This window comes from Neofelis nebulosa, chromosome 5, assembly GCF_028018385.1.
Source record: "Neofelis nebulosa isolate mNeoNeb1 chromosome 5, mNeoNeb1.pri, whole genome shotgun sequence".
Lineage (NCBI taxonomy): Eukaryota > Metazoa > Chordata > Mammalia > Carnivora > Felidae > Neofelis > Neofelis nebulosa.
The window spans coordinates 47,722,812-47,750,614 of NC_080786.1; the positions used below are offsets into that span (position 1 = coordinate 47,722,812).

The 27,803-nt window shown below is 38.1% G+C and overlaps 1 long non-coding RNA gene across 1 annotated transcript; it reads right to left on the reverse strand.

Moving 5' to 3' along the window:
- Positions 1-4,560: 4,560 nt before the first annotated feature.
- On the reverse strand, positions 4,561-27,803 carry LOC131511367 (uncharacterized). The gene is made up of 3 exons (XR_009261486.1): positions 27,714-27,803; positions 18,904-19,046; positions 4,561-4,937 (listed from the first exon to the last, which is right to left on the reverse strand). It is a non-coding gene; the product is annotated as an uncharacterized LOC131511367 (long non-coding RNA).

The window sequence follows — 27,803 nt, forward strand, 5'->3', positions numbered from 1 at the left end:
TTAATGTTTATTTGTTTTTGTGAGAGATAGAGTGCAAGCTGGGGGGCGGGGTGGTGCAGAGAGGGAGACACAGAATCTGAAGCAGCCTCCAGCTCTGAGCTGTCAGCACAAAGCCTGATGTGGAGGTCGAACTCATGAACTATGAGATCATGACCTGAGCTGAAGTCAGGTGCTTAATCCACTGAGCCACCCAGGCATCCCATATGCTCTCTGTATATTTACCTTTCCCACTAATACACCGCCTAGACGACTGGGAACCCCAGTCCAGACTCCGAGCTTACTCTGAGCTCATCTGTATTTGTATTGGAACAAATATAGATGAAGGCACTGTGTCAGTAGGCAGGTGAGCATGACACCTGGGTGCCGGATCATCTTGGTTAAGTAACTTTACATAAGCTGTAACCCCAGATGTTGGTCAAAAGCTGTTTTTCTCTTCCTTTCATGGGCTGGGGTGCTCCTTACCCCAGGCCTCTAATTCAAGCAATGGGCAGACTCTGGTCTCCTGATCATCTCACACTGCAGGAGTTAAAATTCCAGCCATTCTCTAGCTTTTATTTCCAGAGCTTCTGCCCCACTACTTTTCCATCAAAGTTACTGATACTGCTTTTGAGCAATGCTGCATCTTTTTAACTTTTCCATTTACAACTGTCACTTTTATGTGTTTAAATGAGGAACAAAAGGGTCTCAGTGATGAACAGCACCAACAAAACAGTTTGGGTGGCATTTTTTTTTAATCAAAAGGGGCAAAAGGAAAAAATTATTTATACCCAAAGCAAATAAAATTTTCTCCAGATATAATTAAAATCTAGAAACATATCTTATTCACAGCTGTATCTCTAGCTCTTAGAATGTGCTAGGCACACAGTAGGAGCTTAATAAACATTTGTCAACTGAGTGATTTACTGTTCATCCCTAAGCTAGTAATGCAAGCAAGAGGGAAGAAAGAGAGGAATATATAATTAGCACAGGACAGGGTGCTGTTGCCTTTGACTCATAGTCAGTGGAAGTGACAATGTAAATATATAGGACACAACACACGATACAAGACAATCTGCAATAAATTTCTCAACTGGATCATGCCAGCTGTAAGCACCATGCTATTGGATAAATTTACAAAGTACTTTCATCCATAATGTTGATTGGAACATAGAATAGGGAGACATGTAAATAATTGTCACAAGTTTTCAAGTTGGAAGGAGGGTGGTGTAGGGAAGAAGAGAATTATTCCCTGCTTTACTTATTATATTTAGTTCCCTGTGGCCACAAGGATGTGGTCACAACTTTGGAAAAATAGTGCGTATCTTGTGAAACAGTACAAGGTCACTAAAGGGGACAGTAAATGCCAGAGGTCAATTTTTCAGAGCTAGGTCTTTATTAAATATGTAATTTCAGAATGTAGAAAACTTGCTTACAGACCTGGGTGAATGCATCACATCACAATTCCTTTCAGAAGAAAGACTTTTACTAATAAGCAGTGTTTCCATGGCAACCATAAAGGCAAATCTCGCTTTGTGTATATTATATCAACACCAATAACAACAGGCACAGGTTGAACAAAAGTGGCAGGGGAGCAGAAGCTGGGGGATTTGGAGCCAGAGTTAGTGAAGAAAATGACAGCTCAAAACCAGAAGCTTGTAACTTCAGACCGCCTTGATTCATTAGTACTGTGCTTGAAGAAAGCAGACTTTAAAAGCTATTTTTTTCAAAGATACTTCCCCTCCATCCCATTCAAATCAAAGGTGAAAGAAACTATCATGCCATTTTTTTAAAGGAAAAGAAGTGGTTCAAATTCTGTATATTTTTAAAATCAGTGGGCATTGACAAATAAAGTGGATTTAAATTTAAAAATTGATGACTTTGACATTGGCCACACAAAGAAAACAAAAACCAGACATATATGCCCAAGCTCAGATAATGAATTAATGCAAGAGGAAAGCTGTACTGTTAAGGGATTTCTTTTCACACTTAAACACACACACACACACACACACACACACACACAAACACACTGTATAATGCATGTCCGTGGAGCACAAAGATGTGGTTTTACTGAATCACTTGTTAGTGGATGCATTACTAACAATAAAGGCAGTGCATCAGTGAAGGATGGCTGCTTTACTTGATGAATGGAACCTTATTTTTACAGCTCAGCTTACTTTGCGGCTAAAAATATGTACTATAAAATTTTTAGTTCACTTTTCTTAGGGACGTGGCAAAATAATTTGAGTGAAGATAATAGGATTATCTACAATACTTTTTAAGTATACTTTTTATTTTGAGATAATTATATATTCACATGTAGATGTAAAAAAATAACACAGAGATCCCATGTACCTTTGACTCAGTTTTCCTCCAATGATAACCTACAAAAACATACTACAATATCAAAACTGGACATGGACAGTGATGCAATCCACAGATCTTATCCAAATCTCCCCAGTTTCACTTACATTGTGTGTATGTGTGTGTATTTAGTTTTATGTAATTTTATCACTTGTGTAGATCCTTGGGTCTACCAGTGTAGTAGGGACACAAATGAATTCTATCCCCACAAAGATCCCTGGCATTGCCCATTTGTGACCACATCTACGGTCTTCCTACCTGTCACCCTATCCCTCACCACTGACAACCACAAGTCAGCTCTCCATGATTTTTGCCATTTCAAAGATGTTATGCAAGTAAAATCCGTATCGAACCTTTTAGGGTTGGCTTTTCTCCACTCAGCATCATTCCCTGGAGATGCGTGCAAGTGGCTGTGTGTATCAACAGTTCATTCATTTTTACTGCTGAGTAGTATTCCAGGGTATGGCTGAATTGTTTACCATTTACCCGCTGAAGGATATCTGGGTTGTTCCCAGGCTGGGGCTATTAGAAATAAAACCACTATGAACACTTGTACACAGATTTTTGCATCAATACAAGTTTTCATTTCTCTGGGCTAAATGCCCAAGAGTGCAATTGCCAGGCCATATGGTAGTTGCATGTTGAGTTTTATAAGAAATGACTAAACTGTTGGCAAGAGGGTTTGCCATTTTACATTCCCACCAGCCATGCATGCATGAGTGATCCTTTCTGACATAATTTTAACAAGCTAATTAAAATAACTATCGTCTCACCAGAGCAAGGGAATTAAGACTGTTTGCTATTGCCAGAGGTTTTATGTTCAGTCTGCCTGGGTTCAAATCCTGGCTCTGCCACTTGATAGCTGTGTGATCTCAAATGAGTTATTCTTCCACTCAGCCTCAGTTTCTCTATCTGTAGAATGGGAATAATAATATACCTATCTCATAGGCATATTCTGAAGGTACAATTATTGTTTGATTTATTATTATTTATGACATAATTGCAAAGGCGTATATATGAGGTTAATGAAAAATACCACACACTTTATTGTGATAGTCTAACAATGTATAAGAAAAACATTCTTAGAATGTCTCTAAGCTGTGATTTAATGATGGTTTTACACATAAATTCTTTCAGACTTGGAATTTATTACATTACTGATCACAGTGAAATAATGGCAAAATATGTTTTGAAATGTAGGACGGTAACAGAATAACCTCTTCAAAGTCACACCAAATTGTAAACCATACTTTCCTAAGCCCGAGGTAAGAAGAAATTAAATTTTATTGAAAGTTGATTGGATGGACAAGATGGCTCTACTGACCAAATGGAAGCAAGAAAAGGAACAGGAAGACGGAGGTGCCTCCGTTTCCCCCTGCTAACCCTTTCCAGTTAACTACTTCTTGAGAAAGGCAAAGAGAAGAATAAAGGGTTTACTTTTTTTTTTAATTTGTAATGTTTATTTGTTTAATTTTGAGAGAGATAGAGAGCAAGCAGGGGAGGGGCAGAGAGAGATCAGGAGACAGAATCCCAAGCAGGCTCTGTGCTGACAGCACAGAGCCCGATGTGGAGCTTGAACCCACGAACCATGAGATCATGACCTGAGCTGAAACCAAGAGTTGGATGCTTAACCAACCAAGCCACCCAGGTGTCCCTAAAGTGTTTACTTTTTAATCTTTTACCCCAAAAAAGTCATTTCAAAGGAAATGATTCAGATCTTATCCTAAAAGAGATGATCATTTCAGTTTGTTTTGTGCTGCTTTTGTTTTTGTGTCTGTGTGTGTGAGTGTGTGTGTTTGCTGAGACACAACACAGTGCAAACAGCTATAACTTTCAAGTCTTGCTATTTAGATGTAATCCAAGTAATTGTATATTTACTAAAATCAACACCTCAGCTAACTTTGAAAATATTTATCTTATTTTCTTTCTTAGAAGTTTATTTATTTATTTTCAGAGAGACAGAGATAGTGGAGTGGGGGAGGGACAGAAAGGGGGGGGGGAGAAGCCCAAGTAGTGGGAAGAGAATGACATGCGGCTCGATCTCACAAAACTGGGAGATCATGATCTGAGCTGAAATCAAGAGTCTGAGGCTTAACTGACTGAGTCATCCAGGTGCCCCCTATTTCACTTATTTTCATCTTTTATCTGAATTTCTTTTAATAAACTTTTTTTTTTACTTCCAAGAGACTGCACACCAATGGGGGAGAGGGGCAGAGGGAGAGAGTGAGGGGGAGAGAGAAAGAGAGGGAGAGAGAGAATCTTAAGCAGGCTCCATGCTCAGTGCAGAGCCTGACATGGGGCTCGATCCCACAACCCTGGGATCATGACCTGACCTGAATTCACAAGTCGAATACTCAACCGACTGAACCACCCAGGTGCCCCTATTTTTAATTTTCACTTCAATTAGAAGTGTTTGTTTTTATTTTTTTGGCGGGGGTGGGGGTGGTTTCATACTTAGATTTGTTTTCCAGAAAATGAAGGTAGACAGCTAAAAAGTAGCTTCATTTAATTATGTGGGAAATACATGTAGTAATTGGAACTCACCATTCAGTGTGGAAAATTCACTTTTGGAATCATCTCCTGTAATCAGGAACCTGAGATGGGAAAAACAAAGTGAATTTGGATTAACATTTATATCACTGTATAAAAATATGTGAGCACCACTTACAATTAACCGCATGCTTATTGCAATATGGATCCTGTGTGCTGACGTTTGGCTTACTTATTTTTCTGTTTGCATGAAAGAGCATTTGAGAAAGTTATTAAAGCTTAGTTTTGAACAGTCTATTAGGGGCATCCTTGGGACACCTGGATGGCTCAGTCGGTTAAGCGTTCGACTTCGGCTCAGGTCATGATCTTGTGGTTTGTGAGATCGAGCCCCACCGGGGCTCTGTGCTGACAGCTCAGAGCCTGGAGCCTGTTTCAGGGTTTCTGTTTTCTTGTCTTTTTATTGTTCTCTGTATGGAATGTAGCTCCTCCACAATTGAAAGTTCACCAAGTACATTCTGTTGGACTTTTTTCAATGTGTCATTTGTTGACTTTTTTAAATGCAGGATTATCTCTCTGATTTATTAAGACAAGACTTGTATTAATTCTCCTTTCTAACAGTGTTTAAACAATTTCTTTTTTTTAAATTTTTTTTTAACGTTTATTTATTTTTGAGACAGAGAGAGACAGAGCATGAACGGGGGAGGGTCAGAGAGAGAGGGAGACACAGAATCCGAAACAGGCTCCAGGCTCTGAGCTGTCAGCACAGAGCCCGACATGGGGCTCGAACCCACGAACCGTGAGATCATGACCTGAGCTGAAGTCAGACGCTCAACTGACTGAGCCACCTTGGCGCCCCAAACAATTTCTGATTATTTATCTCTTCTATTCAATTTGCCTGTTTGAATGAAGATGTTTTCACCTGCAAGTAACAGAAAAATAACCTCTCAATGGCTTTTGAAAGGAGGTTCTTTATTATCCATGTAACAAGAAGTTCAAGGTAGAGCAGCCTCTGAGTTGGTTAGCTTAGTTGCTCCTATAATGTCAAAAATGCCCATTTTTTCATCTGTTTACTTTGTTACCCTTGATATGTGAAGTCATTCCCCTCATGGCCACAAGATGACTGCAGCAGCTCCAGACATCACATTTTCAGAAACCAATGTCAAGAAGCAGAAAAGAAAGTGTTTTTCTGGATGGATGGATGGATGGATGAGAAACTTTTCTGGAAGACCTCTTCTCTGTGTCATTGGCCATAAACTGGTTACATGTCCAACTCTAAACCAACTTCTTGGATGCAGGCAATGGTACAAAAATGACAAGCTTTCAAGCCAAAAACCTTGGGTGGACTCTGACTGAACCTCTGAGCCTCAGGTTTTTAAGCTACCCAATTGTCTTCTTTGTGAAGATTACATAAATTAATGTATAAACAAGACAACTATCTCATCAGAGAGATACAATGTGTATTAATCTCCTTCTATTCCTGAAAATATGCAAAATGAAAGAAAGAAGAAAGAAAGAAAGAAAGAAAGAAAGAAAGAAAGAAAGAAAAAAGAAAGAAAGAAATTAGCAGATAATGCCAAGTAATATGAATTTTAGGGATTAATAGTCTAGATTTGCTGTATTCCATTTCAAACTCTGCAAAGAATTCCTGACATGATTTTGAAGAATCTACAATAACAATGCTTTAATGCAAAGAATTCTAATTTTGTTATTTAAAATCATTTGTAAAAGTTGCACCATACCTTTAAAAAATCTGGGGAGGTGAAATATCTATGCAAAACAAGATATACATGGTCTCTCAAATCCTATAACGTTTGTCTCCATTTATTCATTTTGTTTCAAACAGGCTAACATAATGTTTATACAGGGTGCTGGATGTCTTTCTAGGTGCTGGGAATTGAGCAAAAACTGAGAGGCAAAAGTCCCTGCCTTCTCCAAATCACCTCCAAATTCTTGCTTATACTAATGAGTGTTGATTTCTTTAAAAAGAATTAATTCAAATTAATGCCTTATCCCTGTTTCATTATACTCATTTTTTTTTTCCTGTGTGGGAAATAAAACAAATTCCAACTCTTTTAGTTGCCTTCCTTCACTTAGCCACTAGATGGCACCCAAAGAATCTATTTCCTTCCAATTGGCAGGAGAAAATGCACAAGTAAAACAGTAACTCTTCCCAGTGTAAAAGGGACAAAATCTCTGCTCTCTGCTCACTTTTTATTTTATTTATCTGTTATTTGGGGAAAGATGCACAGATGTTTTTCATTATTATCTGGCACTCACAGTAAATTTTAAAAATAGTCTTTCAAGTCCACTACAATTTTGTAAAGGCCTTTCCTTCACAATAAGTCATTTCTATTCCTTTATCTTATACAAAAGCAGTTATTTATTTTGCCCTTCTCTTATTCTGATACATACACTGTTCTGCTTCTTTAGAAACACTTGAGTCATTCTCTTCTCTCGGGAATTAAAGAATTACCAAATGTCATCTTCTACTCCCTGCTGAACATTCCACCACAACTTGCTGTCAAAGAGCATTCTGGAAAATTCCCCATTGCACGTCTGCCTTCCAGCTACTTTGGAGTTTTCACAATACTGATATCTCCTTTAGGTATTTACGCCATGCTGGAATCTAGGGAACCAAAATATGTGTGTTTGCTCTCACGAAAAAATATTCATCATTTCCCAAGCACTGTTCAGGGAAGGGGGGAAAAACAAAACACTGGAAAGAGAAATTAATTTGGCTGTGAATCAAATTCCAACTGAAGGATCACAAAAGTTTTTCTCCCCTTCCGTATCCTGTACTAAAACTTGGAGGAAAATCTTTTGCCTAAATAATTAGTTAAGGAATAACTGACAGATGATCTATTAAAATTATTTTTATGGGTATGATCTTGAAATATATATGTATGTGTATGAATTAATGTGCATTTATATATGTGTGTGAGAGTACACACACACACACACACACACAATCTTGCTCTTTGTCAACTCCACACAGTGTCACAGTCACTCAACTATAGGAAAAGAGCCCTTCAGGGGGCCCACCTTTACAGGACTTGAATCAGGGTCTTTGATCCCTATTCCTAACCAGTTATTTTTCTTTCCTAAGTATTATGCCCTGAGCTGAAAGCTCACCTTTTTCCTATTGTATACATGCTGTAATTAAGGATGTTCTTCACAGACAAAATCTGCCCTGGACCCAGATGTTGATTCTCCTACTCCTTCTAAATTGCGCAGCCTTACATGCCTGAGGCAGAGGTAGAGTTTCCATACCCATTTATTTTACACTCAATATGTCCTACATCTTTGCTTCTTTTAAATGTTTATTTGTTTTTGAGAGAAAGAGCGAGCAGGGGAGGGGGAAAGACAGAAGGGGACAGAGGATCTGAAGTGGACTCTGTGCTGACATCAGAGAGCCCAATGAGGGGCTCAAACTCACGGACCATGAGCTCATGCTGTGAGCTGAAGTCAGATACTTAACTGACTGAGCCACCCACACACCACTGCTTCTGTTTGTTTATTTATGCTATCCAAAATATCTGGAGACTATGGGATTGGCTTACACTCGGGTTTTGAACATATTCATTAGATTTAATCTTCCCGTTAGCACTGTTCAAAGTGATCTTTCACGAACTGGCAATCAGACCCTAGTTCATGTATTGGCATTCAAGAAAGGTAGGTCTGGATTCTTGAATTACCACCCTTGGGAAGTTTGACCCTTTGTATGGCTATGGCAGCTAAGTGATCTTCCAGTGCATGGGGAAGGAATTAACAAACATATGTTCAATGTAAAGCACTGTGTTGGGTATGCTCATGAACATGGTCCCAGGAGCCAGACATCTTGGACTCATGATTCCTGTTCTACCCTTTATTATTAGCTGTGTGACCTTGGGGAAATGATTTAGTTTTGTGTGCCTCAGTTTCCTCATCTATACAATGGGAATAACAGTCATAAGCTCCTCCAGTTTTGTTGAAAGGATTACCTAAAATGGGGCGCCTGGGTGGCGCAGTCGGTTAAGCGTCCGACTTCAGCCAGGTCACGATCTCGCGGTCCGTGAGTTCGAGCCCCGCATCAGGCTCTGGGCTGATGGCTCGGAGCCTGGAGCCTGTTTCCGATTCTGTGTCTCCCTCTCTCTCTGCCCCTTCCCCGTTCATGCTCTGTCTCTCTCTGTCCCAAAATAAATAAAAACGTTGAAAAAAAAATTATAAAAAAAAAAAAGAAAGGATTACCTAAACGAATGCATAGAAGGCATTTAGAATGGTGTCTGGAACTAAGAACATGCTAAAAATTATACTCTTGTTTTGACTATTATAGTTATCGCTCAGGAAAAAAGCAAATTTGTGAAAGAGGTGTTATTATCATCATATAAGACAAGAAAACTGAGGCTCATGCAAATTAAATACCTTATCCAAGGTAACAGAGCTAGTAAATGTTAGAACTGCAATTTAAATCCAGATCAGGTGACTTCAAGTCTTGAAGCCCATTTGCCAGGTAAGGAATATTTCTAGTGATAGCTGAAATTACTGCTTCCAAAGGCAAGAATTTTTATCATTGGATACTTCTGACAAGTAACAGTAACAGTGTGATGATGATTTATGAAGCAACTATTCAGCCACCATTTGTTAAACCCTTATTAATACCAGTTGCTACACTTTGCACTATGCATACACTGTTGACTCATTTGATTACCATAACAACCCCCCAAGTTAGTTGTTATTTTCCCTACTTATCAGACAGGGAAATTGAGGCTCAGAGTGGCAAATATCTTGCCAAGCTTAGATAATTGGTATGTGGTAGAACAGGTATTTGAACCCTGACTTTGGACTCTATCATTTGTGTACTTAGCCACTTTCATGAGCCTCCTTTCACTGCTTCTGGTTTTCCCTAAGGAGCCACAGAATAGGGCACTTAGTTCTCTATGTCAAGTTAAACCTCTGGGTTATTTGGAGAAAGAAACAACGTCTTGCCATTTCCTAGGTTAAACATTCAAGTTCCTTCAACAAATCCAGACTGGTCATGACCTCATTTTGAGGCCTTTCGCTACCAAAGTCCCTCTTCTCTGAATATGCCATCTACCTCTTGGTCACTCAAGCTGTGATGTCCTGAGCTGCACCCAAGAAAAGACGGATCAGCAGGAGGCCAACTCTGACTTCTGCCCAGAGACAATAAGTGATTCTAAATAAGTCCATAAAGAGAATTCACCGTCGTTTCAGTATTGTGGTCTGTTTTCTGTTTTCAAATCTAATGTTATAAAGGAGGTCTTGTTTTGTTTTTTAAATCATTTCTACCCTGTGGTCTAAAGGTAGCCTGAGGTAAACCAAAAAATTAATATTTGACATTTTTGAGCTAATTTCTTCACAAGCACTGTTTTGTTCAACGTTAGTTTTCTGACCTAGCAAAACAAGTAATTTTTAAAAAAGGGGAATGCATTTTCCATCCGGGTGGGCTGTGGATAATCAAAGATGGTTTTGGCATATTGATAGTTATGTGACGGATGAGAAACCTGTTTTTGCCTGATATGCATCTGCACAAGTAAAGGCTGAAACATCCAACTAATATAAATCCTTCCATTTCAGAATAAATTTTATTGATTTCTCTTCATTTCTTGAGGACAAACAAGTTTCACATCCACATTCCATGGTCTTTGTTTCTACAGAATAAGTGGCTGCTGCTCAGACAATTTTCCTCAGCCCATATGAATTCTCTTAATTGAAGATGTTTACATTTTATATTATGGAGAGAAAAATCTCTGCAATAGGAACAGTAATGTAGTCTTCCTGTTAAAATTGTTAGCTTCGTTATTTTTAAATCCTATGCGATTGACTCAAACTGCTTTAGAAATCGTCATATGAATAATGATGAAATAACTCATAGTTGAAAACAAAGGAGTCATGTTTGGAAACTGGGAAGATGGGTAGCAGCAAAAGATACCAGGATGGATCTAGAGATCTTTCCGATTCTTTCTTATGACCCCTTTCCAAGATGATCAGAGTGTTGGATACAGGGAATTAATCTGTCTTGCTTATCTTTTCATGAGGACTTCCACCAATCAGGGAGAGAAATATATCCAGTAATATAAGCAGTGAACAAAAATTACACTAGTGGAAAGGTTGTTTAGTCTCTATACCTTATCTAGACCAACTTCAAAATATCACTAAATAATAAACTCTAAATTACTAATAAAAATCTCAAGAGGTTCTAGAGCGTGATTGGGAATTAAAGCTTAGCCGCCCAGATTCTGACAATAAATTTTTTGTTTGATACTTGAGTTCCAACTTGGATTTTAGATTTGTTTTAAAAATTATTTTTGTAGGGCACCTGGGTGGCTCAGTTAAGCACCCAACCCTTGATTTTGGCTTACATCATGTCATGATTTCATGGTTCATGAGTTTGAGCCCCACATAGGGCTCTGTGCTGACAGTGTGGAGCCTGCTTGATATTCTCTCTCTCTCTCTCTCTCTCTCTCTCTCTCTCTCTCTCTCTCTCCTCTCTCTCTCTCTCTCTCTCTGCCCTTTCCTGACTCTCTCTCTCTAAAAATAATAAATAAAATAAAATAAAATAAAATAAAATAAAATAAAATAATTTTTGTATGAGAAACTCCAGGCATCATTTCCCAGTACCAACTCACCCTCCTCAACAGAGTGTTTAGTTCTGGGAAAAATGTGTGACTTGACAAGAGCCATTGAGAAAGAGTGAATCCAAAGAGTGAAGAGGGCTTGTGCAGGCACTCCAGTCTACTCCAGTAATGAGGTATGAGGTCCTGCTGGGAGAACCTAGGGCTTCTGGGAGGCACAGAATTGCCTAAAGCCAAAACCAAGACTTGAGAAAACACAAAGGAGAAATAGAAACTGGGACAGCGGTGATATATCTTAAGGCTTTGGAACAAGCTCCACTTCTACCTCTAGACTTCTTGGCTATACGACCCAATGAATTAATTTTATTACTTATATCCCCTTGAGTCAGTTTTCTATAGCTTGTAAATAGATCAGCTTTTCTTGAGCTTTAGTTTCGTATCAGGTAAAGGGATGTTAACATAATCCCCTGTGTCAGGTATTTGTGATGATTAAATCAGATAACTTTTGTAAAATATGCTATGTGCTGACCATTCAGCAACTATTTGAGCCCGTTTCCTTTTCATTTCCTCTTCCCATCTTACATACTTCTGGGCACTGATGAGTCAGACCAATGCTCCATTGATCCAGGGAGTTTTCAGAAAAGGGTGTGGTATTGCATAAAGACTGAGGTCATTACAGGCCACAATTCCCAACGGCTCTCTCCTCAGGCCTGATTCTACGGTACTATCTTTTCCAGGGAGCTTTAGTGGTCAGCCAGGTCGATGTAGTTCTGGTGGAGCAACACTGACAGTTCTTCAAGGTAAGTGGTAAAACAAGTAGCTAGACAAACTAGATTTTTCTATAAGAAGCACATCACAGACGGGCAACCTTTAAACACCAATGGATACTCTGTCTTCCTAGAATATAAAATAAATCTTGAGTACAGATTTGACACAATAAATCTTGAGTACAGATATTTAAAGATGACCCTCATTTTCGATGACAAAATAAATTAGGGAACTACAGATTAAGGAGATGCCCGGTCTAAATTATATGAAATAGTTCCATTTAATTGTGAGGTAATTTTTTCATTCATTCTACAATTGTGGAACAGAGAACAACAAGCTAGTTCAAATCCTTATTTGATAGATAAGAGAATGGAGGCCCCAAGGGGTGATTTGCTCAAGCCCCCGACCAACCAAAAGCAGACCAATGGAAGGGCAGTATGTCTACTGTCTTTAGACGAGATCGGGTGCGTTCAGGGTGGTATGGCCGTAGACATGTCTACTGTCTTTAAATAGATTGTGCTCCAACCGCCCCAACCCCTGCTTAAGAGCCTCCATTTCACTTTCCATTACAAACAAACCAAGTGTCTGGCAGACACATACACACCCATCAAGTCTAACAAGCGCAGCCAGTTTTCCCAAAGTTCACACAAGTATCACCAGTGACTCAGCATCAGGTCTCATGAACACATTTTCCTATTGCTGCCCATGGATCAAGCAAGGCTTGTTAACAGGGCCTGTTCTTGGTCAAAGTCGAGAACAGAGTTGGTTTCTCAACCTCATTGCTATTGATATTTTGGCTTGGCCGTTTTTTGTTCAGTGGCAGAGGGTTAAGGGGGGAGCTCCTGGGGTGTGTTGTGGGGTGTTCCCTGCCAGTAGCACTCCTTCAGTCTTGATGGCTAAACATGTCTCCAGATATTGTCAAATGTCTCAGGGCAAGAGGTAAGGACAAAATCAACCCACTGAGAACCACTGCTATGAGAAAAGCCTTTTTGCACTGGGCAGTCCTTAAACCACAGGGTTTAGGTCCTTCTCTCACAGGGTGATCCTAAATGCAGGAAGAGGAAAGATTTGCACACGGACGTGAAGTACACTTGGGATGTGGAATACATTTATTTCAGGCAAATTACCAAATTGTCAGGCTTCTAGAGCCAGACTTTATTTCCTTACCTGATGGTATTTTAGGTTGAGAACAAAGACTAAACCTAAAAGAGTCTGATACCTTGTGACTACCACAACAATAAGAAATTACACATTAAATAAGAAAAAAAAAAATAATAGGAAGATAAGTCCTATAATGCAAGGGAATGACAATAGGGAGGGCACAGGAAGTAAAACATTGAAAAGTGCACATACAGACTATCTCCCTTCAAAGTCCTGGTCGTTCCTTTCTCGTGGCTGTTCTTATAGAAGGAGCACACAGCATTCTTTCTCCCGAGAGCCTCTGCCAAGCTCCATAGAGCTATGGGTGCTGAACTCAGACAGAAAGCGGGATAAGCCACAGAAGAGAAGAAGGATTACAGTGAGATATAGAAATATGGGGAAAAGCAACCTGAGAGGAAGCAGGAGAAAAAATACAAAATGGGAAGTAGGTATAAAGCAAAACTTGCCAGAAGATTCTAACCCGAGTCCCAATAAAACCATCGTTAGGGGCGCCCGGCTGGCTCAGGCAGAAGAGTGAGCAACTCTTGATCTCAGGGTTGTTATGTGGAGCCTCACACTGGCTGTAGAGATGACTTAAAAATTTAGACATCTTTAAAAAAAAAAAACAATTTTCAAAAACCTAGATTTTTCCAGATTGGATGATTTTTGTGGAACTTATTCAAAGTATTTCTTTTAGAAAGTTGTGCATCAAAACACAAGTGTGTTGCTGTGATTTAGAATACTTAACTATGTCAAATTTCTATTAGTAAATCTGGTAGAACAAGAAATAATACCACAAACTGTATCAATCCTACATAATCAGCCCTTCTGAATATCATAACGTTCCTGCTGCTATTCCAAGCTGTCCTTGGAGATAACAGTAGCCCCACCACATACAAAAGGTTTCCTTTCTGCCTTCATAATTGTCCAGGACAACGCATTCTTACATTTCATTTTTAATCATCTAAAGCTTTTCATAGACTCCAGAGTCCGCCTTCAATAGTGCCATAAATGAGATCCAAGATTTCTAAGAGCCTTATGTTTCTTTCTTCTTGTGGTTGATAACATGCTGTTTCTGCCTTGTACTGGATACCAGATGTGGAGCAGTTAAGCATAAGGAGAGGAAAATAAGAAGGCTATTCATGGGAGGGCCAGATTCATAGGAGAGCAAAAATAATTTCCTCAAACCAGGAAGCCTCTTTCTTAAAAACAGTATCCATTTATTTCAAGTGCTGAGATAAGGCAATTTAGAATGATTTTCACCTTGGCACCAAAATCTTAAGTAGATAACAGTACTAATAGAAAAGGATTGGATGGCAATTCTTGCTAGAGAGAGGGGGGACAGAGATGCAGACAAAACAATAAAAACCTTCCAACTCAAAAAATTCTTCAGAATTATAAAGCGGGTTATCAATATGCTCCCATATATGGAGAGTTATAGAATTAGTAATGTGATAGTATTTTTATTTATTTATTTATTTATTTATTTATTTATTTATTATTACTATTACTACTGATGTATTATTTTTTTAAAAAGCTCCTGGTTCAGTTTGTGTGCATAAATAATGAAGATGTATAACAATAAAGGCAAGATAATAGAGACCATAAGTAACTATTTCTGTAAGTACAAAAGCATCTCAGCGTTTCCCAAACCTGGCTACCTATTCAAATCACTCCAGTCCTCCCCTATAGGTCCTTATTCAATAATTCTTAGATGAATTTTGTAACTCTATACTTCTCATGATCTCCCTGGATGATTCTGATGCTTTTTCAGCTTAGAAACCACAGGAGAATTCAAGTTAAGAGACAGTTTTTAAAATACCCATACATTAGATTGGCTGTATTGGGAAGAGAATTTCTAATTTCTAAATAAGCCCATCTCATCCACAGCAGGGCCCTACATGCTCCTTCCTCATGTGCTGTTGACTTGTGGGATCATATAAACCTATGCAGAGCTGATGAACAGTGTGGACCCAGTCTTAGAAAAACACACATGCCCAGAAAAGTCAAAAGTTTGCACACAATTTTTGGGAGTCGGTAGACGGCTGAAACCCATTAGAGCTATGAACCCCTGTTTGAATGATTGCCCCTGTGCTTTGTGAGGGTTCATAGTTCAGTGGCTTCCCCTCACGTTTGAGCACTTAAGGATAGCCTATGTGTTTTTTGAAAGGACGCTGCTCCACTTCTGAGGCCAGGGTGAAGAAATAACCAGGAAAGCCATAGGCAGTAATCTGGATTACCACATGAGCCTCTTAAGTGGCCTCTGCCTCTGCTTCATTCCTCTTCAGCCCACAGGTCTGCAGGAGTAATTTTGTCAAAGTGAATTTCTGAGTATATCCCGCCCATGCATGAAACTCTTCAAGGTCATCCTATTGCTCTAGAGATGGTTCAAGGCACAGTCTGTACTAGTTAAAGTCAGCCTTCTGCCTGATACTACCTTCTGTTGTTTCCATTTGCTTGTACTGCAGCATCACCTAGGATGCATTTAAAAATACCAATGCATGTGCACTACCCCTTGACCCATTACTTTAAAATCTTTGAGAGCAAAGGGGAAAGAATCCAAAGAGGGTTTTAGTATGAAAGGAGGGAAAGAAGGAAAGAAGGAAGGAAGGAGGGAAGGAAAGAAGGAAAAAGAGAGAAAAGTAAAGAAGTGAGGGAGGAAGACAGAGAGGGAGGGAGAGAAAGGTAGGAAGGAAGGAAGGAAGGAAGGAAGGAAGGAAGGAAGGAAGGAAGGAAGGGAGGGAGGAAGGGAGAGAAGGGAAAGAGAGAGAGAGAGAGAGAAAGCAAGCAAGCAAGTGGGGAGGGAAGGAGGAAGAAAGGGAAAGAACGAAAGACCAGAGGGAGAAAAACCCAACTCCTCAGGAGACTCAGTTATGTAACGAGAATCATGAGTCTCTACTGCAGTCCTGAATATCTGAATTACTGAATTATTTGCAGGTCCAGAACCCACCTTGCTGCATCTGGCCTCTGAGCTTTTTCTGTGTTCTTCCTTCTGCTGACAACAGTTTTCCCCTCCTGCCTCCTTACTAAGCTTACTGAACTGCCTTTTTTTATTTCTGAAATCAAAAGCCCTTACTTCTCCCAGAACTGGATTCGTTTTGCCTCATATGTGCCCACTGCTCATCTCTATCTGACTACATTCTAAGCTGTTAAACAGTAGTAGAGAGGCTTGGTATTTGGGGTTTGTTTTGTTTCCAGGGCTAGAACCAGAGCTGGGCACTAAACCTGGCACATTAAGTAGCCACTTAATAAGTCTTTGTTGAATACGCAAGGATTCAGATCTGCATGTTAGCATATTCAGATGACACCAGAGTTTAACGATCCTTTACTAGGAAGGACATATGATACTTCATATGATACCTCGACATGGAGACTTGATAGGGTAGATGCGATTTTTTTTCTGTTTGCTCAGGTCTACCTTAGAAGACAGTAGCCAGAAAGGCAGACTCCATAAATCTTGGTTTAGTGTTCAAACCTCCCTTTTTACTATCTTTCTATGACTTTGCCTTGGAAGACGCTATTAAATCCTCCTAGCAACTGAAAAAGTTAGAAATACTGTCATTTGTCACCCAACTAACATTAGTTATCCAATATTAGTTATTCCCTGAAATGAGTCTCAGTCTGAGAAATGTGGGTCTGTTTGGCCTGTAGATGGTGACCAGGTAATGCGAGTTAAAAGCTCTTAACTACTCTTGGTCTGAAGTTTCTCTAAGAAGACAATTTGATATTTGTTAGGGTAAATAATTTTGTACTACTGATACCACTCTGGATACTTTATCTTGGAATAGATAATAATAGAAAACTTTAAGCACACTCCGTATGCCATGCACTTTTCCAAAGATTCAATATGTATTAACGCCTTTAATCTTTACAACCCTAAAAAGAAACTTCCATTATTATCTCCATAACACAGATAAGGAAACCTAAGCACAAAGAGGTTGTTTAACTTCCCTAAAATTACATAGCTACCGAACAGAAAGGCCAGGAGTCAAATGAGCCCATGTTTTAGCCCCTCTCCTGGACTGCTATTCAAAAGACAGAAGTACAGTTACAATCTGCTTATTTTATAACATGTGTATTTAATCAGAATCCATACCTGCAGTTGGATTTCAGATTTTTGAAGAAGTCAAACTTTCCAGTAGCTTACCTAAATAGAAGCCTGGCTATTGTCTGTTTCGGTTTTGTTTTGTGGAAATAATGTAACAATATGTATCTTTTCACAGGCTCTATGATCTGTAAATAGAAGCCCATGTTTCTGTGGCCTATTCTTAAATTTTCAGATCAAGGAACACTTTTCATTCAACATTCACAACAAAATGTTTCTTCTTCTTCCTAGCCAGAAAGAGACAGTGAGAAAAAGAAAGAAGTTAAAAAAAGAAAAAAAAAAAAGTTTAGAATGGAATCTGTAAAACTTTCGGAGACTAGACATCTAAAGAGAATGCCCCACTGATGTTTTCTTTAATTATAAGTTTAATGTTATGATATTTTTGAGGCCCTGTGTATCAGTTACTGTGCGGGATGCTAGGGATTCATTTGTGAATAAAGTTGGCAAGGTCAATTGCTAATTAACAAGTAAAGATATCACAGAGATAATTTTAGATGGTGATAAGTGCTGAGAAGAAAATAAAACAAGGTGATTTGATAGACAGTAAAAAAAAAAGTGAGATGTGAAATGAATCATTTGGAGTAGAGATTAGTTAAGGGTTTGGTTACAAATAAAAGCATATCTCACTTTCTGTGTTGCCTTTTAAGTTTTACATGAAATTAACTTTTCACCAAACTTGAAAATTCTTTCTGCTTTTCATATTCTACACTTGTCATACAAAAATGTCAATGAGACTTTTTTATTTTGTTTTGTTTTTGTTTTTACCCTCCAAATACAATCAGATTTGCAATTTGTGGGAAATTTATCTCTGAGATATTTGCTGTCTGTGAGTTTTTCGTGGAAATGTTTCTGAATAGAAGTACTTCCCACATTGCCAATCTAACTGGGACCTAAGAATAATTAAGTGAAGTAAAACAAGAGAATGGGGGTCTGTGTGTAGATATTGCTTAATTTTATTTACAGATCTGAGCTAATCCTTGAATATCACTGTAATCCTACCAGAAAACAGTAAATAAGAGTGAAACCAGTGGTGTTTCATTTCAATAACTCATGAATTCACAGCTTATATGATTAAAATATGGAAGAGTAAATTTGTACGTGTCTGTAGCTCAATGTAAAATTTTAAATGTACTATCCCAGAGTTTAAGCTTGAAGAACTGAAAATAAATCTGCTGTGATCTGTCTTATCTTCAGTTATTTTATACTGAATATATATAAAATATATTTATATTTTATATATCAGTATTCCTTCAAACCGTGTTTATGAATCAAAACTACACCTTTGTTAAACATTTGATGTTTGAGCCACTCCCTGAAACAGAATTTCCTTTTTGGGGTGTCTGTTGTTAATTCTGAATGGTACTAGGCAAACTTTTGGCTATATCCAAACACACAGCTTTCACATTGCTCCCTTTTGGAAGATGCAATATTATATATACTTCCTGTCTTTCAAATAATAACAGCAACATTATAAACAGCCCCTACCTTGTCATATCAGGAAGGAATCGTTCTCTTCAGTCCAGTAATTACAGCATGCATTTTGTGAGACAGCCTTTGAAAATGGCTCATAATGCTTCCATTTTTTCCCTTGGATTGCAATATATTGTTGGTCATAAAACCTATGAGTTCTGCCAAAAATAAAATTGCAAATTGAGACTGTAGATGGTTTGCCATCCAATCTGTCACTGTTTATAGTTACTACCATTAATTTCAGTCCATAACTAAGGCTAAAACTCTGTATTAGGCTTCTGACTGGCTGAGTACATATTTGTTTGGTACTTAGACTATAGGATATACATGTGGTACTCTTACTGAATGCTTATTGTCTGAAAAACAGAGATCACTAAAACTATAACATCGGACGTACCAAAGGTCTATATGATAACATTTTTCAAAGATTCCTCTTTCAGAAATCAACCAGTATCACTTACTAAGATTTTCAGGTTGTAAAATATAACAAGAAATAACAGTTAGGTAATACTTCTAATTCGGCATGTTTTCCTACCCACCCAATTATCTGCACCCTACGTTAATACATTAAATATTTCAGTGCCCAGTCAGGAGTAGAGAAAAGCCAAGACTTGGACCCAGGAATGTGCACTCTGAGTGCCAAATTAGAATATGTCTGAGCCAAGCTGTTTATCCTCAGACTTCAAAGTTAGGAAATGTGCATTGCCTTAAAACCTTTCTAGAATTCAAGATCAGTAAATCCTGGAGATCAGTTTGTGATATGCTGGCAGGGAGGTCTGAATGGTAGGTTTTAAAGTTTTACTTATCACCTACTTTTTTAATGTTTATTTATTTTGTACGGGGCAGGGACAGAGAAGGAGAGAATCCCAAACAGGTTCTGCACTGTCAGCACAGAGCCCCAACAAGGGGCTCAAACCCACGAACCATGATATGACCCGAAGGAAATCAAGGGTCCCATGCTTAACTGACTGAGCCCCCCAGCCTCCCAACTTATCATCTATTTAAAAAAGAAAGTAAGAGGGACACCTGGGTGGCTCATTCGATTAAGCATCTGACTTGGGCTCAGGTTATGATCTCATGGTTCTGGAGTTCAAGCCCCATGCCAGGCCCTGTGCTGCCGGCTCAGAGCCTGGAGCCTGCTTCAGATTCTGTGCTTCCCTCTCTCTCTGCCCCTCCCCCACTCATTCTCTCTCTCTCTCTCTCTCTCTCTCTCTCTCTCTCTCTCTCAAATAAATAAGCATTACAAAAAATTAAGGAAAGAAAGAGAGAGGTAGGGGGTGGGTAGAAGAAAGAAGGAAAGAAAGGGGAAAAAAAAAAAGAGCTTTTCTTTGGTTGTGAAATGTGAAATTGTTCCAAGCACAGGACAAGTTTCCTTCTAAAAGGTATGCTTGTTTCCCAGATGTCTAGTGAGTTCTCTGTATGGTTTCTGCCCCTCCTGTCCTTAATCTCTCAGCGCTCCAGTTCTCTCATCTATAAAACTGCATGTGTGTGCGTGCATACATACACGTGCACACCCACACACAAAACATATTTCAATATTCTTATATGGATTAACTGAGACAAGCTGTAAAAAGGGGCTTCTTTTCTTCCTTTAGTTTCCTTTCTAATATGTGCATTTTAATTCTATTCAAACTAAAATGGGGGCGCCTGGGTGGCTCAGTCGGTTAAGCGGCCAACTTCGGCTCAGGTCATGATCTCGCTGTCTGTGAGTTCAAGCCCGCGTCGGGCTCTGTGCTAACAGCTCAGAGCCTGGAGCCTGTTTCGGATTCTGTGTCTCCCTCTCTCTCTTTGACCCTCCCCATTCATGCTCTGTCTCTCTCTGTCTCAAAAATAAATAAACGTTAAAAAAAATTAAAAAAAAAAAACTAAAATGTATCTGTGCATTATTTTGATAACAGGGACCTCATTACAGAATGATACTTAATTAGGAAAAAGAGATTTTGTCATGCTACTCTATCCTAGGACCATTGTCCTCTTGCTATAGATTTCCCAGACCAAATAAGAGTTCTTCACATCAGGGGCCAACTGGATAAATGCCAAATACCTTATGGATAACCCTTTCCCAGCTTTTCTGTTTTAAATATGACCTATATATGTCCATGAATTTAAAAGTGATTATTCCAAGGGCTTAAGAATAGTTTTTGTTTTTTAGTTAATTTAATCTGAAATCAGAATAGAACAGCATTGACAGTTACAGCAATAACAATTGCAGCTAACGTTTCGAGCGCTTACTACGTGATAGGCACTGTCCTAAGCAACTTACGTGAATTATCTCATTCATGCTAACAACTATCCTGTTATTCCCTTTTACAGACGAGACAACCAAGGCTCAGACAATTAAGTAACTTGCAGAGCCTTACCACTGTTTTTATGACTTTCTAGAATTAATTCATTATTAAAAATTTTAAGCTATTACCTAGGTATATCTTTGTTAGGAAAACAGTTACTATACTGATTCTTCACCAGAGTCAAGATAGAGATTTTGTTTAGAAGTTGTTTACAAATTCAGAGTAGTAGATTAATCCTTTTATATCCCCCACTGTTATTCAGTTTACACAATTCTATTTAAATAAGAGGCAGATGATCAAATCCAGGGTATTGGGTACGGCCTCTAGTACATCAAAATCTTTATATGATAGGAAAAGTAAGTTAAAGTTAGTAAAGAGATGAGTCAGTTAGATGGTATTCTTTCAATGCAAAAGTTTTTTCAGTAGGAATAATAGTGTTTCTCATGTCATGTCTCTTCTGGTTTTACCTTATACATCCTTTGTAAGACAAGGAGCAATCATATAATGTGTAAACTGAGTTTACTTTAGAGAGAAGAGGCCTTTTTCTGTGACTGGTTTCCAGGAAGTTCTAGGCAAACCAAATCTCATTGATACAGATGGAGGTGGTTAGGTTAAGACACTGAACGGGGGACAGACAATTTCGTAGTACAGATCTTCCATTCTTCAGGAATTTCATATATTTGAATCGCACTTCAAAGACCAGGATGACTTACTGGTGGAAATAAGGCCAGTATTCAGGCTTTCAGTCTCTGTTTTGCCATGGAGAAGGGTTTGAAAAGGCGATGTAACAGCCATCTCTACTGCAATTCACAGAAAAACTCAGAGGATGCTAAGCTGTGCCAAACTTCTAAGAGTCTTTTCCCTGCCCTGATTTTATTTTGTCTGTAAATTGGGAATAGTTCTGATCTACCATAGTGGTGAGCTGAAAAATGGTCAAACGGCTGCAAAATGAGTCTGCTGGTACTACCACGTGTTTTTATGATAAAAAGCTATCTTGAGATTTCAATGTTGTTTTCAAAGTAAGCCGGTGTATACTGGTAATTTTCATCACATCCCTGGAGGGAGCATACTTTGCCTCTAGGCGCCTCTATTATAATTACATGATTATATATAATTATAGGCACCTATAATTCCTGTAGGGCAGCTGTTCTCAAACTTTTCATGCATCAAAATTACCTTGGAGAGTTTGTTAAAGTACAGATTGCTGGACAGCACCTCTCAAGTTTATGACTCAGTAGGTCTGAAGCAGGGCCCAATAACTTCCATTTCTACCAAGTTCCCAGATGCAGCTGCTGCTGGTCCAAGGACCACACTTTGGAGTCACTGCTCTAGAGAATGCTGCAGAGATATATTTGCTGGGGTTATTACAACGATTTGACGAAATCCATTTCAATGAGCCACTAGACTGAATGAATGCCATAGACATGGCTTTGCCCTCTGCACAAAGTGGATATGGGCAAACAATAGAGACACTATTTGCTAAATAAAAGTGGCAGCTCAAAAGAGATTTCATTGTAAAATATTAAGTGCATATCAACACCAAGCCCCTTAGGTAATGAAATAAAGACCATCGAACGGAGGTGGGTTACGAGTCAGGGTAGAGAGGGAAGTTTCTAGGCTTCAGACTATTTTATTTGTCAGCTCTTTAGTGTTTATCTAATCAATCCTAGAAGACCATGTGTCTGAAATTAAAGACAACAGGCAATAAGGAGATATATAAGATTCCAACAGGAACTGAGGCGAATGTGTTTTCTGGGGTAAAGGATTCGTCTTTATCTCTGTCTAGTAGGAAATAGTCAGTTGATTACAAGAATCATAGAATTAGTGTTATCATCCAATTTTTTAAATAATTTGGATCTGTAAAAGGGCTCTACTTTTCTCAAGCTGAAAATAGGTTAATTTATGTTCATTTTTTTTTTCTTTATAAAAATGTTCTTGTACAGAAGTCTCAATATGGTGGGGTGCCTGGGTGGCTCAGTCCGTTAAGTGACCTGACTTTGGCTCAGGTCATGATCACATGGCTCGTGGGTTCAAGCCCCGTGCCAGACTCTGTGCTGACAGCTCAGAGCCTGGAGCCTGCTTCAGATTCTGTGTCTTCCTCTCTGTCTGCCCCTCCCCTGCTCATCCTCTGTCTCTCATAAATAAATAAATGTTAAAAAAAAAAAAGAAGTCTCAATATGGTGTTATCCTAAGATCTTTCTAATATATAGTTTCACACAGTTCACAAAGTTTTCAAGTGAATCAAACCCCATATTTTTTCATAAACTCCCCTTGTAATAATGCCTTGAACCAACATCTCTGAAAAGTTCAAAGCTCTTGATATATCTTTATATCACTTATTCTGAAAATACCCTTGGGAGGATGCAGACAAGGTATCATTAAACCCATTTTACAGAGAGGACAACTGAAATCCAGACTGCTTTGTATCACCTAACAAATTAGTGGGGCAAAGTTAGTTATTATATACTTGTGTTAGAATTTTAATATCCTACCTTCAGTTTGAAGCTACATGTTATGTGTTTTCAGAATGAAAGTATTCTCTTTCTGAATAAAGGCTTTGTAAAATGCCAGGTTACTAAATTGTAACTGATCTATAGCAACTCTTTCTCTAGGTCCTACTATCCACATATTCTTGTTAATTCTGTTCTCTGTTTCAACAAACTTACACATACTTTCCTGGTTTTCATAGTGATATTTTTATGACTTTTCTCTTGTACAAAATAGGCATGTAATTTAACAATTTAAGAATATATTAAAACTTAAAATATTGAAATTAAAATCATCTCTTAAACCCATCACTCAGAGATATCCACCAATGCTACATGGTAAACATCCATCCATTTATTTGTCTATAAAACCCTTTACGACAGAAAAGGATTTTTCTAATATTTTTTATATCAGTCCTATAAGCTGAACTTCTTTCTATGCAATTAGTACTTCTTACGAACTTTCTTCTGATAAGACTGAAAGACATGCATAAAAGTAAACAATCATGAGGTTTGATGAACATTCACGAAGTGAACATCCTTATGTATCAGTCTGAGACCAAGAAACCAGCATTGATAGAACTCCTGAGCTCACCTGCAGTCATGATGTACTGTAAAAGTTAAGCAGTAGTTATTTTTGCCTCATTTGAGCTAGATATAAATGATATATATGCTCTTTTGCATCTGGCTTATTTTGTTCAGCATTGTGTTTATTAGATACAATCATGCACCAACTCTTATTAATGGCTGTATGGTATACTATCAGATGGCTTACTATGACTTGACCAAGGATGAAAGAAAAAAAAAAAAAAGTCATCTATGAGACATTTAAGCTAATTCTAACTCCTCACTGTCATAGACAAGGTTGTTATCAGCATCCCTATTGGCTTGTTCATATTCTTATACAATCTGTGGGATAAGTTCCTAGAAACAGAAATGCTGGTTGTAAAGATACCACAATGTTAAGATTTTTGAAGAGTATTGCCAGGCAGCCCTTTAGTGTGGTAAAAATACATTTCCAACAGTAACATGTGTGAGAGCCTGTTTCCCAATATCCTCTCCATCACTGCACATTACAATTTTCTTTAATCCTTGTGGTTTCTGAGGGTTTTTGGTCTCAGCATATTCTAGCTATTAATGGCAATACTTCTCAGTTCAAGTTCTGAGTTATTTCAGAGAGATAAGGACCAGTTTTTATTTTTCAAAACTAACTTATTCTTATATAAGATGATATGCATATGAATTGGGGTTTTATTTGCTTAGTGTAATACTCTTCAGTTAATCATTCTATATTACAGGATTCTTTGAATATATACAGCCTAACCTAGCTAAATATTTCATTTGTCAAATATGTATTGTTCCAGGGTATGAAAGGAAATATAAATACTGTGTTCTTTATGTCTACATTTTAATTGCTTTCTATTCCCTTAAATCTAAAGATTTATTTACTAGTCTAAGTAATAATTATTGTCCCATGCTTTCATAACTTGAAGTTTTCTTCCCATAAGTCATTTTAAGAACTTTTTTCTTATTCTAAAAGTAATATATGATTGTTTGAAAATGCATATTAATTCAAAAGAAAATGAAAATCGTCTGTATTCCCTCCTCCTTATTGTTTGTTTGTTTGAATGCCTCGTTGTAGTCTTTCTTATGTACATTTAGAGAACTATTGTTCACACACACACAAAAATGAATTACACTTACTGCACATGCTGTTTCCCTCATAATACATTTTATCTATCCAATCTTCTCTTGACTCAAATAATTTTATTCAATCAATTAGGGTATTATATATTTTTGCCAGGGTGTTCTGTAAACACTAAACAGTAAAGAAGGTGAGAGTTCCTTCTTTAGATGGAGTTGTCTCTTAGTTATTGTGTTTGGTGTTGAAAGAGTCCTGGCATCCTGGCACCCAGGGAGCCCGAGTGAGAATGTGTTTCCTGATGTAATTCTCTAGGCTCTATCTAGGGCATCCTGTCCCCTTAGTTGGCTCCTAGTGCCTCCACCAGACCAAAAGGAAAGGATCAGCTCCTCCTTCTTTTCTGGTCTTCCATGTACATTTCAGCTTCCAGCCACCAGTCTTGAATGCAGAGATATGTAATTTTCTTAGATCTTTTCTAAACAGGCTACTTCTGGAAAGTAGTAAAAAGGCTACATTTGTTTCCCAGAGGGTCAATGTTGTTTAAGCTTCTTTTACAAGCATGCTATGCTTATCAATGAGAAGTGCTGTTTCCATTCATAAAACGTATGAGCTGATGGTCCGATGTTAGTTAACTTAAATATATATATATATGTATATATGTGATCACTGTATAGAACACACAGTTTTAAATTAAGTTAGTTAGGATTTGGAATGAGCCCAGTAATGTTCTAATAAAATATGTGTGCGTGGTGGGAGGCAAGGGGGAAGCCTATTACTATACTTCCATGGCAGCATAATTACTTACAGGAATATTACTTTCTAGTTAACCTATCAAGGAACCAGTGTATGTTTTTAGGGTCTTATTATTGTTTGCATCTTACACACTTGAGCAGGTAATCCCAGGAGAGATAACAATTCCCTGATTTAACCTTGTGCCCAGGATAAGATAAGAAAAATAACTGTTACAAAACTTAGCTTCAGCCAGGAGGAGAGGATCAACTGTGTGTGACTTATTTTCCAAGCCCAGTCCGTGTTTAGGTATCTCAAAGAGTACTAAGCAGGAGAATATGTGTTTGAAAAGTTTGTTGTCTTCATCCTTTGGCTCAGTTAAATCCACAAATCATTAGGTCCAAAACTAAACTTGAGCTGAAAGGTCATTGCTTTTTTCCACCAAGCCATCTAACCTCTAGTTTTAGAACAAGTATCAAACCATCTGCTTACCAGGAGGCAGAGGAGCTCAAAATCCATTAACGCCATATGTATCAACAGAAGTGTGACTTCAGAGCCTCAAATGTTTTTAATTTTTCTCCCTCATTATTATCTGCCAGAAACTTAGTTGGAATGCTTTCTCTTTCCTTAAAATGCATTGAATTTCCATTTAATTATGCAAGTCTCCCCTCTTATTAAGTAATTACGCACATTTTCTCATCTGTGTGTCTATATTTCAGAAGTAACTGCTTCATTTTGTTGGCAAAAACAGGAAATTAACCAAAAAGGGGGCAATAAGATTTTGTTTTCAATTTCCCTTCTTTCTCCCGAGGGGAACTAACACATCTTCCAATGCATCACAAGATAAAGATGCTGACTCAGTCTCTTAAATCATCCCTGGAGTCTACAGCATAGCCCCTAATGAGAGAGAATTTGCTGTACAAGAAGTTATTTTATTAAATGACTGAAAAATAACCTCTCCTCTTCCAAAATTGCCCTCAGCGAAATAACCGAAGTCTGAAACCAAACCCTCCCATACTTATCCCAAAACACAGGGGAGGACAGACAACACAAATTCAAAAGGATGAAATGGCTACTTAGTTTGAAATTATACTTTGGACATTTCACCAAAAATGCGAAATTAACTGTGGTCAACATAGGGAAGTAAAAATGTTCACCAACCTAAAGACAAACCAAGCAGATCTTCAAAGGACAGGGAAGAAAATAAAGCGGGAACATTTCAAATGAAGTTTACGATGATTGTGTCTAATTGAAATGGATGCAGATTTGTCTTAATAATAATCCTTTGCACTTGTGGCTTATAAAACATAAGCATTCTTATATCAGTTACTTCATTTCATCCTTACAACAACACTGAGAAGGAGGCAGGAAATAAATTACCTTTCCAAAATTACAGATGTGGAGTCTGTTATTCAGGGAAATCACATGACTTGCCCAAGGTCCAATGGGGCAAGTCAGTGGCAAATCTTCTGATTCTAAATGAGCCCTGCCCTACTGCCTTTTTAAATTAACTGATAGAAAAGTGTTTACATAGAAGTTCTTAGAACACTGTAATGACTCAGCTGTATTGTTTGGAACGCAAGGAAGTTAAGAATTATTGGAACATATACTCTCTGTAAAATATTAAATTCAAGTTGTTAGTTTTAGCCTGCTACATCCAAATCTTTCAAAGATGCTTACCTTCACATATTAACCCCAAATATGTAAGTTCTTCTTTTGTTTATGGTAACATTGGTTGATTGAAGTTCCAGCTGATTTTCCTTTTACCTG